This window comes from Hipposideros armiger, unplaced genomic scaffold, assembly GCF_001890085.2.
Source record: "Hipposideros armiger isolate ML-2016 unplaced genomic scaffold, ASM189008v1 scaffold_190, whole genome shotgun sequence".
Lineage (NCBI taxonomy): Eukaryota > Metazoa > Chordata > Mammalia > Chiroptera > Hipposideridae > Hipposideros > Hipposideros armiger.
Window position 1 is genome coordinate 2,012,718 of NW_017731540.1, and position 13,002 is coordinate 2,025,719.

General features: G+C 39.9%; 1 pseudogene; it reads right to left on the bottom strand.

Annotated features, from left to right (window-relative positions):
* Window positions 1–2,690: 2,690 nt before the first annotated feature.
* LOC109388311 (phosphatidylinositol N-acetylglucosaminyltransferase subunit P pseudogene) lies at window positions 2,691–3,418 on the bottom strand (annotated as a pseudogene).
* Between the last annotated feature and the right edge of the window lie 9,584 nt (window positions 3,419–13,002).

Here is a 13,002-nt window from a genome sequence, read left to right on the forward strand (position 1 = left end):
CACATTCAGAGAAGTTGAAAGAATAGTACAGAAAACATCCATATATCTATAATCTAGATCAATTGTTAACATTTGCTATATCTGGTTGATCTGTAGATATTTAATATCTAATATGAAACATTTCCACAGCCTTTCTTTGTCTTTGATGACATTGGCATTTTTCAAGAAAACAACTTAAAAAAAAAAAGTGCCTCCTTTGGAGGTTATCTGATGTCCATCTTGTGTTACAGGTTGAGTTATCCAAGAAGACTCTGGAAAAGAATGATTAGATGTTTATTAGGTTGTGCCCTGTGTGTGGAAGGTGGGTGGGTAGGGGATGACTGGGTAGGGGGAGAAATTGAGCTGCAAAGTAGCAAAGTAGTACTGACAGCAATAGGGGACGCTAGGTAGACCTCTGAAGCTAAAATGGCCTCTCAGAATTGTCTCCCCTTGGGCTGAAATGGCCAGGCCTTTGTATTTCCATTTCAGTGATCACCGAAGGGCATGAAGGTGTCTCTGCTAGTAGCAGCAGACCCTTAAGGGAAGCTAGCTGGAGGCTGTCACTAGACCGCTCTCCCAGAAGCTAGGGCAACAAGTTAGTCCTTGAAGAAGAAAATGCATTTCTGTTCACCACATTTCATAATTAAGAGTCAGGTTATACATTCCCAGCCTGACAACTACGATGTATATATATTTTTTGAATCTTTTGAAAGTAAGTTGTAGACTTCAGCTCTAAAAACTTTAGCATATATCCCCCCAAAAAGAACACTTTCTTACAAAACAATGTCATTAACACACCTAAGAAAATGAAAAATAATTTCTTGATGACATCCAATCCACATCAAATTTCACCAGGTATTCTCAAAATATCTTTTATAACTTTCTGAAATCAGCATCTAATCAATGGTCATATATTACATTCCGTTTTTGTATCTTTTCTCTTTGGAGTAATCCCCCTATTTGTTTTTCTATGACAAAGACTTTCTGAAGAGCCCATGCCTGATATCTTTAAGAACCTTCCTGGGTCAGCCAAGTGGCTCAGTTGGTTAAGAGCTTGCGCAAGAGTGTAAGCTCTGAGCAACAGCGGTTCGATGCCCGGCCCGAGCTGAGTTGCTGCTGAGCTGCCAACAGATGGCAGGATGGCTCAGCTAAAAAAAAAAAAAAAAAAAAAAGAGCCTTCCTACTTCTCAGAGTATTTTTCACATGTGAAAACCCTAAGACTTAATGTCATAAGAACTGAGAAAAATCCCTAAGACTTAATGTCATAAGAACTGAGAAAAATCCCTAAGAGTTAATGTCATAAGAACTGGGAAAAATCCCATTTGTTTTTTCTTAGATGATTTTAAGTATTTATTGAAGATAGAACAGTTTTGAAAGATACAGGCTGTGTTTGTTACAGGAGTAATTGAAGTCCTGCTTTTTATATTCATTATTAATTAAATGGAATCATTAGAGAAGTAAGGACATAAAATGATTTATTATAGCATTTTCATTACACATTTATAAAATTGAGTTAACTCAGTATGTGTGTGTGTGTGTGTGTGTGTGTGTGTGTGTGTGTGTGTGTGTGTGTATGTGTACATAGCCAGGCTCTATTTAACCTTCACATTTTCTCTAACAAAGAATGAAACAAAATTAAAAGCTGCTTAGTTTTTGTGTGTGCGTGTAATTTGCTAGTAAGAACAGGAAATGAAAGAATGATGTTATCTTATCCCATCATATTATATTTTATTACAATCCTATTATATTGTTACTAAAGCTTTTGTAAGTCCTTTAAATGTTGCACTCTCATTATAAGCTGCTTTAATCCTCTTAAAATATTATGACTCATTCATTATAACAAATTAAGAAAGAAAGACACAAGACACAGGAATCCCTTTGGGTTATTTCCAAATAGGATCCTTTAACTAACGTCCTTCAACTGAGCTTGTTGTAAATTTTCTGATGGAAAATAATTATATCTGTGCTAGGTGTTAGTCAAAATACTTTCTTTTTTTATATATTTTTAAAAGAAGTCTACTGTCACGTCCTGCGTGGCAAGGGCAAATGGGACACGAGAGGGGTGACGCAGATTGAATAAGAACAAGAGACAAAAGTAAGATTTAAGAGCGAGACCAAGGGACTCAGCCTTCAGAGTGTTAGACTGAGCCCCGAATCGGGTCGACGCATGGTTTTTATTGAAAATTTTCAAGGAAGTAAACTGCTATGCTGTGAGTCATTAACCGTGTATTCTTGTGTGCCTTAAGGCTTTTTCCATTAACCTTTTCCCCACTGTACTCCAACAAATGCTATGCCTTCGTACATCACCACACTGCCCCAAGACACAATTACGTGTCCTCCCAGGGGAGACAGCTGATATCATTCCATCAGGTCCCAGTCAGACTGAGACGGCCCCTGAGAGAGCTTTACAGATATCATTCCATCCGGCCTCAGTTTTCCGAGACACTCTCTCGACTATAGGGTCAGAGGCTAATGCAGAGGGGGTGGTCTAAGAATCGGCTGTAAGGCAACAGTCTACTATATGGTAAGGAAGTATTTTATATATTCTGTCTATTAATAACTAATATTTAAAACCATTTAAACATTAATCTAAGAGTAATTCAACTTACACTTTTTAAAATATTTCAATACAGGGTATTAATAAGAGATAATTATGGTCATAGTTATTTTAAAAACTTATAATAAATGTTTGATGTTACTCTACATACAATTCAGTGTTTGGTATAAAGTTCTTTGGCTGCAAAAAAGAACATTTGGTTTACCTCACTAATAGGAATCTCTCTCTCTCTCTCTCTCTCTCTCTCTCTCTCTCTCTCTCTCTCTCTCTCTCTCTCTTTAACTTTATTGGGAAACTGTGTTTTTCCCAGGACCCATTGCTCCAAGTCAAGTTGTTGTCTTTCAACCTTATTTGTGGAGGGCACAGCTCAGCTCCAAGTCTAGTCACCGGTTCAATCTAGTTGGGGTGAGGTGGGGTGGTGGGGTGTGAGATGGGAGTGGGGTGGGGGGTGGAGGTGCGTGCAGCCCACTATCCCATGCGGAAGTCGAACTGACAACATTGTTGTTAAGAGCATGCGCTCTAACCAACTGAGCCAGCGTGCCACCCAGGAATATCTCTTAATGCTGGGATGGCCTCTTGGTATTTCTTCTGCTGTTGCCTTTCAGCATAGTTATCTGTGATTGTATGAACAGAGTTGAGTGGAGAGGTACTCATCACATTTATTCCAATAAGAGTACCTAGCTGATTACTATAGTAATGAGGAGGTAGATAGGCAATGCAACTGCCCAATACTTTTGAGGTCAGTAGGTTAAGCCTAAGGAGTTTAGCCAAGACTCAGGAATAAAAGCACACACGAGATGTAGTATGAAGCCAAACTGGGAGCTTAAGTAAAGAACAAAGCCATAAATCCCTTTCTGGCAATGGCGATGGTGAATTTCTCATATTTTCCCTGTGGCTTTAGACAATCTTGAGTCCTTCAAGCATCCTCTCGGACACCTTCCAACAGCTTGGCCACTTCAGCATGGAGTCCCCTGGCATGCTGACCCAGGTGCCCCAGGGCGGGGGAGAGGAAAAACTGAGCGAAAGGCTGAGATGTGAGGGTGCACCATGACCCTCCCAAAATACTTTTAAATTTTGACATTGGCCACCACCTTGACAACTGGCAAGAGTATCTTCCGCTCCTTTCCTCCTTTCTTCTGTCCTTCCTTTCTCTTGCTCCTTTCTTTTATAGAAAGAATTTATTGTAAACTACATTATAGGACTTGTTTTCTACCCAAACTAACATATATTCCATAAAAATTAAGTGGGAAATTTTCATTATAAAAGATTATACAATTTTATATGGGATCAATATAAAACTAAAGATTTGATGTTATGAGTAGGATAAGATATAATAGAGAACAGGAAAATTTTGCCTATTTTGAGCCAACCTATTTTGATTCAGCACCAGTACTTGAGTGCCCTTTGTGTTTAAGTCCCTGTACCTGACCCTTTGAGGAGCCACAAATTTAATTGATTTATTCATCCATTCATTTATTCATTCATTCACTTTTTTTAAAATTTTATTTTATTGGGGAACAGCCATGGTCACTGGTTACACATTGCTTTCATGTTACAGTGGCATAGTTGACTCTTTTAGGGAGGGCGCAGTCCACAATGGCCCATGCGGAAATCGAACCGGCAACCTTATTGTTATCAGCACCACGCTCTAACTAACTGAGCTAACCGGTCACCCCCCCCCCTCCCAATTCATTCACTTTTATAGCCTCTAGTGATAAAGCAAGTTTAGGAAGGAAAAGGAGGTGATGGGAAAATGTACATTTTTTTCCATAAGAGTTTAGTTATGAGGTAAGTTGTATTCCTCTTCGTAGATTTCGCAAGCCTAATTTTTTTAAAAAGAACACCATGCTATTTGGGCCAACGGGTTTCCAGATGTCTATTCAAAGTATGTCTATTCAAACTTCCTATCGAGGTGACATCAGTGAAAATAGCGAAGTAAGGACCTCAGAAAATTCTTTCCTTCCACAAAAGCAACAAGAAACGGGCAGAACAGTCAAAATCCACTTTTTCAGAATTCTGGGAATTACTCAAAGGCTAGCAACACCCTGGGGAATGTTTATTTTTAAAAAGGGGAAAGGAAGGAAGAAAGCTCAATCTCAGTAAAAGAAGTGAGCTTTGTGGCATTTTTAACTTGCCTAGTCCATCCTGGACATCGCTGCTTTGTGATATTCTTAAAAACGAACAGCCTACATTCTATGTGAAGATCAGCAGCCTGGCAGCCACTGGGAGGGATAGAAAGGGGCGGAGCTCCTTCAATGCTTCATTCCCAGAGAATTCTGTGACCTGTCTGGCGGCTCCCTGAAAAACCTCACTTACAAGACTGTATGTTTGACCTAACTCAGAGCTCACCCAGTATGAAAAGCTTTTTACCCATAAGCATTTGTGAAAAATAATTACAAGCAATTATTTAACTTTTCAGCTGCCTGAGGCGATGAATACCAGTTGGAGGAAGGCATTGGACTAACCAAAAGCTTAAAAATAAAAACTGAAGAATGAGACATACAGAGGGGCTTTGAGCTCTGACATGTACCTGGGAAGAAATATGACACATGCATGTATAGGGTTGTGCTCATGCTCAGGGCTCTGCATTGCCAAGACCTGAAAAGGCCCTGAGCACTCATGTCTGGAGGACTCCAGGCATCGTGCAAGTAGACAGTGACGTCTAAGGCTGAGCTGAAATTGTTCCCCCAACATGCACATGAGCCCTTCACCAAAAACTGGGAAACTTATTGGTTCTAGGCATTTAAGGAAATTTCCAGGCCCTACATTTTACTTTATTTTGAACTTAGCATAGTGGTAACAACAGAAGAAAGGCCATATGGGCCTCAAGACAACCAACAGCTTTGATGTCTCTGGATTCTTTCTCCCATTTCAGTCCAGGCCACTAAGGATTTTCTTTCCTTTCTTATCAGCTCAGCCATGCATTTTAGAAAATTTATTTTTACATTTAGTCCAGTGTTTTTAGAGTTTTTCTAGTGAAAAGTTTTAAAGGAATATCTAGATAACCATATTGCCAGAAACATAACTCTACCCAAATATTGCTTTGAGCTACTACTTTCCCATTGTCTTTAGGAAGGATCTACCTGTACTGCCATTTCATGTCTGAATATAGGAAGGAGCAAAGAGCTATGCAGACTGCAGTGACTCATTGTTGGCGACTCCCACATGCCTTCTTCTACTATTCAGCCTCAGGGCCAGGCTTCAACCAGCTCCCGTTTTCTCTTCTTGTCCTAGAGAGACCCCAGGAAATCAGACATTTCCCTATCAGATACTGACTCTACTACCCACTTCTGTTGTCACAAATCTCTCCAACTTCCATATTCTTTGCTCCACAAAATGTATTATTCTCTTAAGATATCTTTTACTATTAATCACTAGAGAAAAGTCAGTAATAGAAACATGATCAATATGAAAAATTGACCACCATTTCATAATTTTACAAAGGGTCTTATAATTATGGTACTAATTTCATTCTAGGATAAGTTCTCATCTTCTAATTTTATTCTTTTATGGAATGAATTGCTCCATATTTAGGTGAGGGACTCTGTTTGCAAAGATGACCCTTCTTCCTAAACCAAAGATGTGACCAAGCCTGAGGATGCTATTGAGATAGAACAATAGGTGTCCCTCTGCACTCCAGAGGACATTTGACACCTTGAAAATTACCATATTGAATGCTGCCCAATCAGTCATCCTCTGTCTGATCAGGAATATTATGGGAATTATTTTATAATTCTTTATTATTACATAATCAAAATACCCAAATATAAACTATTGGGTCATCAGGAAAGTCAGGATGCATTTTTTGCATTGAAAAAAAACACACAAAAAAACGTCATGACTTTCCTGATGACCCAATAGCTTCAGATTGTAGACCCACTTTTAACCTCCTGTTTAACACAAAGCTTTACCCCTGCCTGAAACTTTGATTTGGTTTGATATGGTATGTTTGACCTTTACTCTGTGCTCCTCATTTTTTAGCTTCTTTCATATTTTCCATCTCTCTATTACTTTTTACTACATTTCGGATAACTTCAGATAGATCTGCTAGTTTACATTCTCTCTTCAACTGGGTCTAAGCTGCTATTTTACGCATCCATTAAATTAAATTTCAGTATTAACTTTGTAATTTCTAGATGTTCTACTTGATTCTTTATAAAATTTTCCAGGCCCAAAGTAGATACTCTGCCTAAAATTCTAGTAGTTATTAGTGCTTCTGTTTTTAGTATTCAGGTCTTCTTTTAAAGTATTTTGCTAAATTTGTTTTCTCATATACAAAATGAAGGGGCTTCATTAAGTTATCTATAACATTTCATCTCACTGTAACTGACTATGATTCTGTGATCATGAGCTACCCTGACTCCACCTTCTGTCAAAGAGATTAACTAGTGGAAATTGATTTGTAAAGGTAGAACTCCCCTTCCCCAACTAATGACAAGTTGAAAAAGAATAAAAGTAATAGAAATGGCAACCAGATCTTTGGGGGGTAAATATGGGACGTAAGAAAAATTATTTTCCTTCACTGTACATTACATATGGAAAACATTTTATACTGTCCTATCTCTTTACCCTCCATGTCCCTCTAGAAAACTTAGCAGAGGCAGCAATGTATGCACTGATTGACAGAAGACCTGGCTAAGCCACAGAATCAGAACTACATCCTGACCAATGGCTAAGACAGCCATCACACTGCACCAAGTATAACATTGGCGTAACCACAACACAGAGTTTCAGAGTCAACAGAACTTTGAACATCAAGTCCTGTCACGTGTAATTTCTTGACTTCCTGCTACAAAATCCTCAGTTTATGGTTGCCTCATTAAAATCTTGAATTATGAGAAATGTGCCATCATCTGACATAGCCCCGTACTACAACGAAAGTTCCGTGGGTTCCCTGCTATTCCCCACTGTTTCTCCAGGGCCTAGAAGACAAAGTAGATGCTCCATAAATACTTATAAAATGAATAAATGCCAATTTTAAACAACTATAATCTTTAGAAAGTTTTGCCTTACATTGAGCTAAAATATCTTTTTTCTCTTATAGTCTTAGCTCTACTTTCTGGCCAGATAAAACAGTTCCCTTTTCTGTATGCCAGCCCTTGAAGCATTTGAAAATAGTTACTCTGCCTTTTCTTTTCCAGGATAAACAGCTTCCACCAGTTCAGTCACTGCTCCACATATGTGGTAGTTGTCGGCTTTCTCTCCATCCTGTTCTCTCTCTTCTGGACATGCTCCAGTTTGTCATGGTTCCTCTTAAATTATAGTTGCCAGGAAAGAATACAGTACCCCCAGATGCAGTCTGACCGGTTCAAGCAGAGCTTGGGAAACACTCCCCCGATTCTATTAAAAAGCCCAAGGGCAAATTCACCATTTTTTTTTTGTTAAAGATTTTTATTGGGGATTGGGGGAGGGGAACAGTGTTGGGGAATTGGGGAAGGGGAACAGACAAGTTGCTGTCCTTTTGTTCTTCAGTCTAGTTGTGGAGGACGTCGCTTCACTGGCCCATGTTGATATTATCATTGCGCTCTTCCTCGCTCGCTGGCCATTGGACAGCCAGCTGCTCATGACAGCTCACAAAAGCTCACACCGCTGCTGGCCAGCCCCACTGCAGCCTACGCCATCGCTGGTGACTCACGGCAGCTCACGGCAGCCCACGGCAGCCCAGCTCCAGGTCGAGCTGTTGTTCACCATCTTAGCTGTAGAGGGCGCAGCATCACTGGCCCTCATGTGGGATCCAAACCGGAGCCCTGCTGCTCAGAGCTGCGTCCCAAGCCAACTCCTAACCAATGCACCACTAGGCCGGCACTTTTTTTTTTTTAAGCTGTCACATCTCTTCCTTGACTCACATTGAGCTCATGATTAAGGGGAAAGCTTATATTTGGGCCGAAATTTTGCAGGTCTAAATGTCAGAACAGGTCACCAAAGGGCATTCGTGTCAGTACCTTTGGTGAATGGTGTACTTCTTGTGGAAATACCAGTGAAGGTGGTGGAGTGGACTCCTCCTGGGCACATGACATTGACTCTCTTCTCATGGTTGGTGAAAAGGCACTGAATAAGCCATTAGTCCATAGTACCTATCTCTTTAATGTAGATTACTACATTCATCATAGCAAAATAATTCAGGGCCTGTAGCTGCTGCTTAAGCATGTTATCAGCTAGGAAAACCTGTTGGAGAAGATGGTTTGCTTTGTGCTATAACTGGCATTAAGTCCAGTGCAAGTGTTGCTTAAGTGAAGTTACAGAAGACAGGTCATTTCTAAAGAACACTCTGGATACTGCCGTTCAGTCCCGTTTTCCAGGTCAGTGTGGTAGAATTCAAGTTTTTAAGAAGTGATAGAACGGACTTTGTGAATTTCTCTTTTCAGAACCTTCACCGTGTCACTTTGAATGCCAGCTAAACTGTTTTCAACTCAAGATATCTGTGGTTACTGTCGATATGACTATTCTTAGGCGGTTTTAAAGATGAGCTTTGAATTGCCAAGCTTTTTTGCTTTTAATAACTAGTCACACAAATTATTAAACATAGTTTCAGGTACTCAGGCTTTAGGTTGAGGTAGCTTGTCTTGTTAGAGAAAATCTGTGATGATCAGAAAGGATAAGAAACCTGCTCTAAAAGCAGAATTTTTAAAAAGAAATTTTATTGTATTAAGTGGTTTGTTACTGAGTTCCTTCTAATTTCCTTATCACAAAGTAAACTGCTTATATTATATTTCAGTGAAGGTTTTTTTGTATTACTTGTATAGGTGCCAAGGTATTTTCTGACTACTTTCTTGGGCTTGAGTACCTGGAGAAGCACTTGGCTTTGAGTTATCCAAAATACTGAGAGGATGGGGACAGTGTAAATACATGCCTTCATCCATTCTGTCTCATGAACCACCATACTTAACGACCTTTAGAAGACCTCATGTATCAGACCACTGTTTCTGAGACAAGGTAAGTAATATCAGATATGAAAGTGAGATATTAAAAATTATTTATTGTATACTTACTGTATGCAGAGCCAATTTGCAAAATAATATGGTTAAGTGGTCTCAGAAGTGGTTCTTCCCTTGATTTTCTATCACTGGTTAGAAAGTAAGTAAATGGGAAAAATGGCATAATATAAAGTGAGTGAAGAATGAAGAAAAGAGCTCTTAAAACAGAGTAATTTGTTTTACCACTGAACCAGTATCTTTTCCCTCCCACCCCATCCTTCCTTCTCCCTTTCTTCCCTTCCCCCCTTCCTTCCTTCCTTCCTCCTTCCCTCCCTCCTTCCCTACCTTCCTTCCTCCTTTTGTTGCTGAGGAAAGAAGGGGAGGAATAAAAAGGAGTTTGAGCTATATGCACAAATGCTCTCTCCCCCTCCCTTCTAGTTATGCAGACTTAAATATGAAGACCTAGTTAAGAAGTAGAGATTCTGTTCCCTTTGCAGTTCTACAGCTGTTTTGGGCACGGCGGCATGTTTATAACCTTTTCTCACAGATGTTATATTTTATGAAATGTGACTCATTAGGGTGGTACTGGTATCTTTAGTTGGAAAAAATCCCTGAGGGATGAATGATTACACAAGTCTTGTTCACTCATAACCTGAAATACTTGAATAGAATATTTTAAAAGGCAGGGGGAAAAAAGGCAGTAAGTCTTTGCCATACACAAATGAATCAGAAAGGGCAATGATTTCAAATTCATTTTTTTCTCTGGGAGGAATGAGGGAGGGGCAATATTCTTATTTGGGGAGGTTTTGTTTTCATTTGCCGAATGTTTTTAATTTGTGTAGGCTTTTTGTTTTGGACCTTGGTCCGTATTTTTGTTCCAGTGGGCTAAAATTAAAAAACAAAAAAACAAAACAACTCCCTGCCCCCCCAAAAATTTACTAGAAGACATTTTTTGAATGCGCACTCTGTGCAAAGCACTGGATTTGGTGCTATTTGGAGGCATGGAGAGTAGGAAAAGAGCTAGAATACATTGTCTTGTCATCTTTGAGCTTCTCATAAATGTTGAAAACTAAATGTTGAAAACTAGTTTCAGATGAGGCACCTGGAGTCCCAAGTGGGAAGGTGACTCATCAAAAGCCATGCAGCTAGTGACATGCAGAATTAAAACTTAGAACCATCTCTCCTGAGTCAATGTTCTTTCAACACACCAGGATGCCTAGTACCCTCGAACTTAAATGGGTCAAGTGTCATGGCAGGGCAGGAACTAGGGTGAGGCAATTGCAGCAATATTTTAACTGCGGCCAAAAAGCTTAGTAAAAAAAAATTAATGCAAAAAAAAAGAAAAATCCATGCTGAACAATATATCTCAATTTTAAGTGAAGCCAGGATCTGACCCCGCACTTGCATGACCCGCCCCACTTACCTCACCCTCATCTTGGCTCCACGTCATGCAATCTGAACTTTTGGGTGGACCAGTGGGAAAACCAACAAGAAAATATTCCCATGGATGGGATAATTGTCAAGGAATCCCTGAGTATAAAATGAAACATTCAGATGTTTAGAAATAGATCGCAAACTACCCACAGAAGTGTACTGAGATAAAATAGCTCTCACTTGTTTTAATAAGAAAGTGACACTGAAGAGCATGGAGGAAAACTCCAGATGTGACGGTGGGTCATGCTAACCTCTGAAGGATGCTGCTCCCATAAGGAAACTGGTTTCCTTCCTTGACTGTGCTCTGCGGCGGGGACAAAAGGGAGTCCTGAGAGCCTCACAGTGGGGTGTAGTCGTTAGAGGGTTTTGATTGGAAGTAGAAACTAGCTTAAAAGTTTTCTTCCCCTTTTTGATGTTGTTTCCTCTTGCCCATGTCCTGTGCCTGAAGTATTTAGCCAGGACTTGGATATTCACCATTTGAAAGGACCCTTGCCCTTAGAAGGCCCAGACAACTCACAGCGGGTTCCAGGAGGAAAGGAGAAGTCCTTGGGCAAATGCAGGCCTCTAGGTTCACATGTGCTCCAGTTCACCAAGAGAGACCAAAAGGGAACTTAACCTGCTATGGCGCACTAAAGAATATGCATTTGCCTGGATGCCCTCAGAATCCAGCTGCCATGGGCTAGATGGGTTTCTGGTCTGGTAATTTGGTTCTTTACTTTTCCACAATTTGCAGTGACTTTAACAGCAGAGTCAGAACCAGCCCCAGGGATGGAATAGATTTGAGGTAAACGTGGGCCTTTGACACAGTACTAACATGTAGCCATGAAAGGAGCACAAAGTTGAAAACAGTTCTCAGAAGCTGGCTCCACTGGGCCTGGAGGTGTGGGTAGGAGGTGTGGAGCGGTGAGGAAGAGCCTAAGAAAGAACCAAGTAGCTTTCTTTTTATTATATGATGCTCAGCTTCCGCCTATTTAGTCATCCTCATTTGTAGGGAAGAGTAGTTAAACTTTTTTTTTTTTTTTTGCATTCAACTACATGTACAACTCGAGGGAAAAAAGTAGACATTCTCTAAATTCAGTGTCATTTCTGCTTTAAACACTTTTGAGAAAGGATTTTTGTGCTTTGGGTGCCTAAAGGTTAAGAAGACGGGCATTTACAAACTTGGATAAGAATTCTAACCATGCCAATTTGCCAACTGAATGCTTTTTCCAAGTTCTTTACTTTTCTTTATCTTCAGCTTCCTAATCAGTAGAGAATAACGGTTCAAAACATATTATCTATTGTCATAAATTCTTGCCCTTAAAGGATGATGTTAAAGGCCCCCTTTAAGGATGCATCAATGTTTTCTAGAACATTCCCACCCAGCAGTCATTCAGACTGTGCCTGAAACCCCTTAGTGCCCACCCAATGTGGTGTATCTGTTTGTTGATTGGTAGGTTTTAAAAATTCTCCAGTGTAAACACCTATAACTTTTTGCTGCTACTAAGCCAAAATTTTCCTGGCTATTATGCCAATATTTTTTGCCCTAGCTCCAACATTAGAAACACACAGAATAAATACCTTACTTTTCCTCCTCTTCAAGTATCTGAAGAAGCTATCAGACTCCTTCAGTCTTCCTTTCTCACTGATTCCTTCAACCCTTCCAACAAAGACATCATCTCAAGTCCCCGCAGTCTCCTCAATCCTTTCTTTTGCCCTGTTTTACTTTTCCAGTGGTCTTCTCAAGATCCATTTTGCAAGACCTCAACAAGTTACTCTTAATATAGACGGACCATGACAAAGTTGAATGATGAGGTGGCCAGCTTTGTTTTCATTACCATAAACTAGTTAAAAGTGTTCATGATGAATATCTTTAAACCATCACAATAATAATTCTGGCCCCCAATTGTTTGGTTATGATCAACAGGCAAGTCTTTCAACTTGTGCTTTATTTTCCACTACTATGTTTTACTCTATACTCCCTTTTATGTCCTCCTAAGGGGAATACAAGGTAAAACTATTTTCAGGCATAATCTTCTCCCACTTGTTTTTTTTTTTTTTTTAGCTGAGCCATCCTGCTACCTGTTGGCAGCTCAGCGGCTGCTCAGCTCGGGCTGGACTCGAACTGCTGTTGCTCAG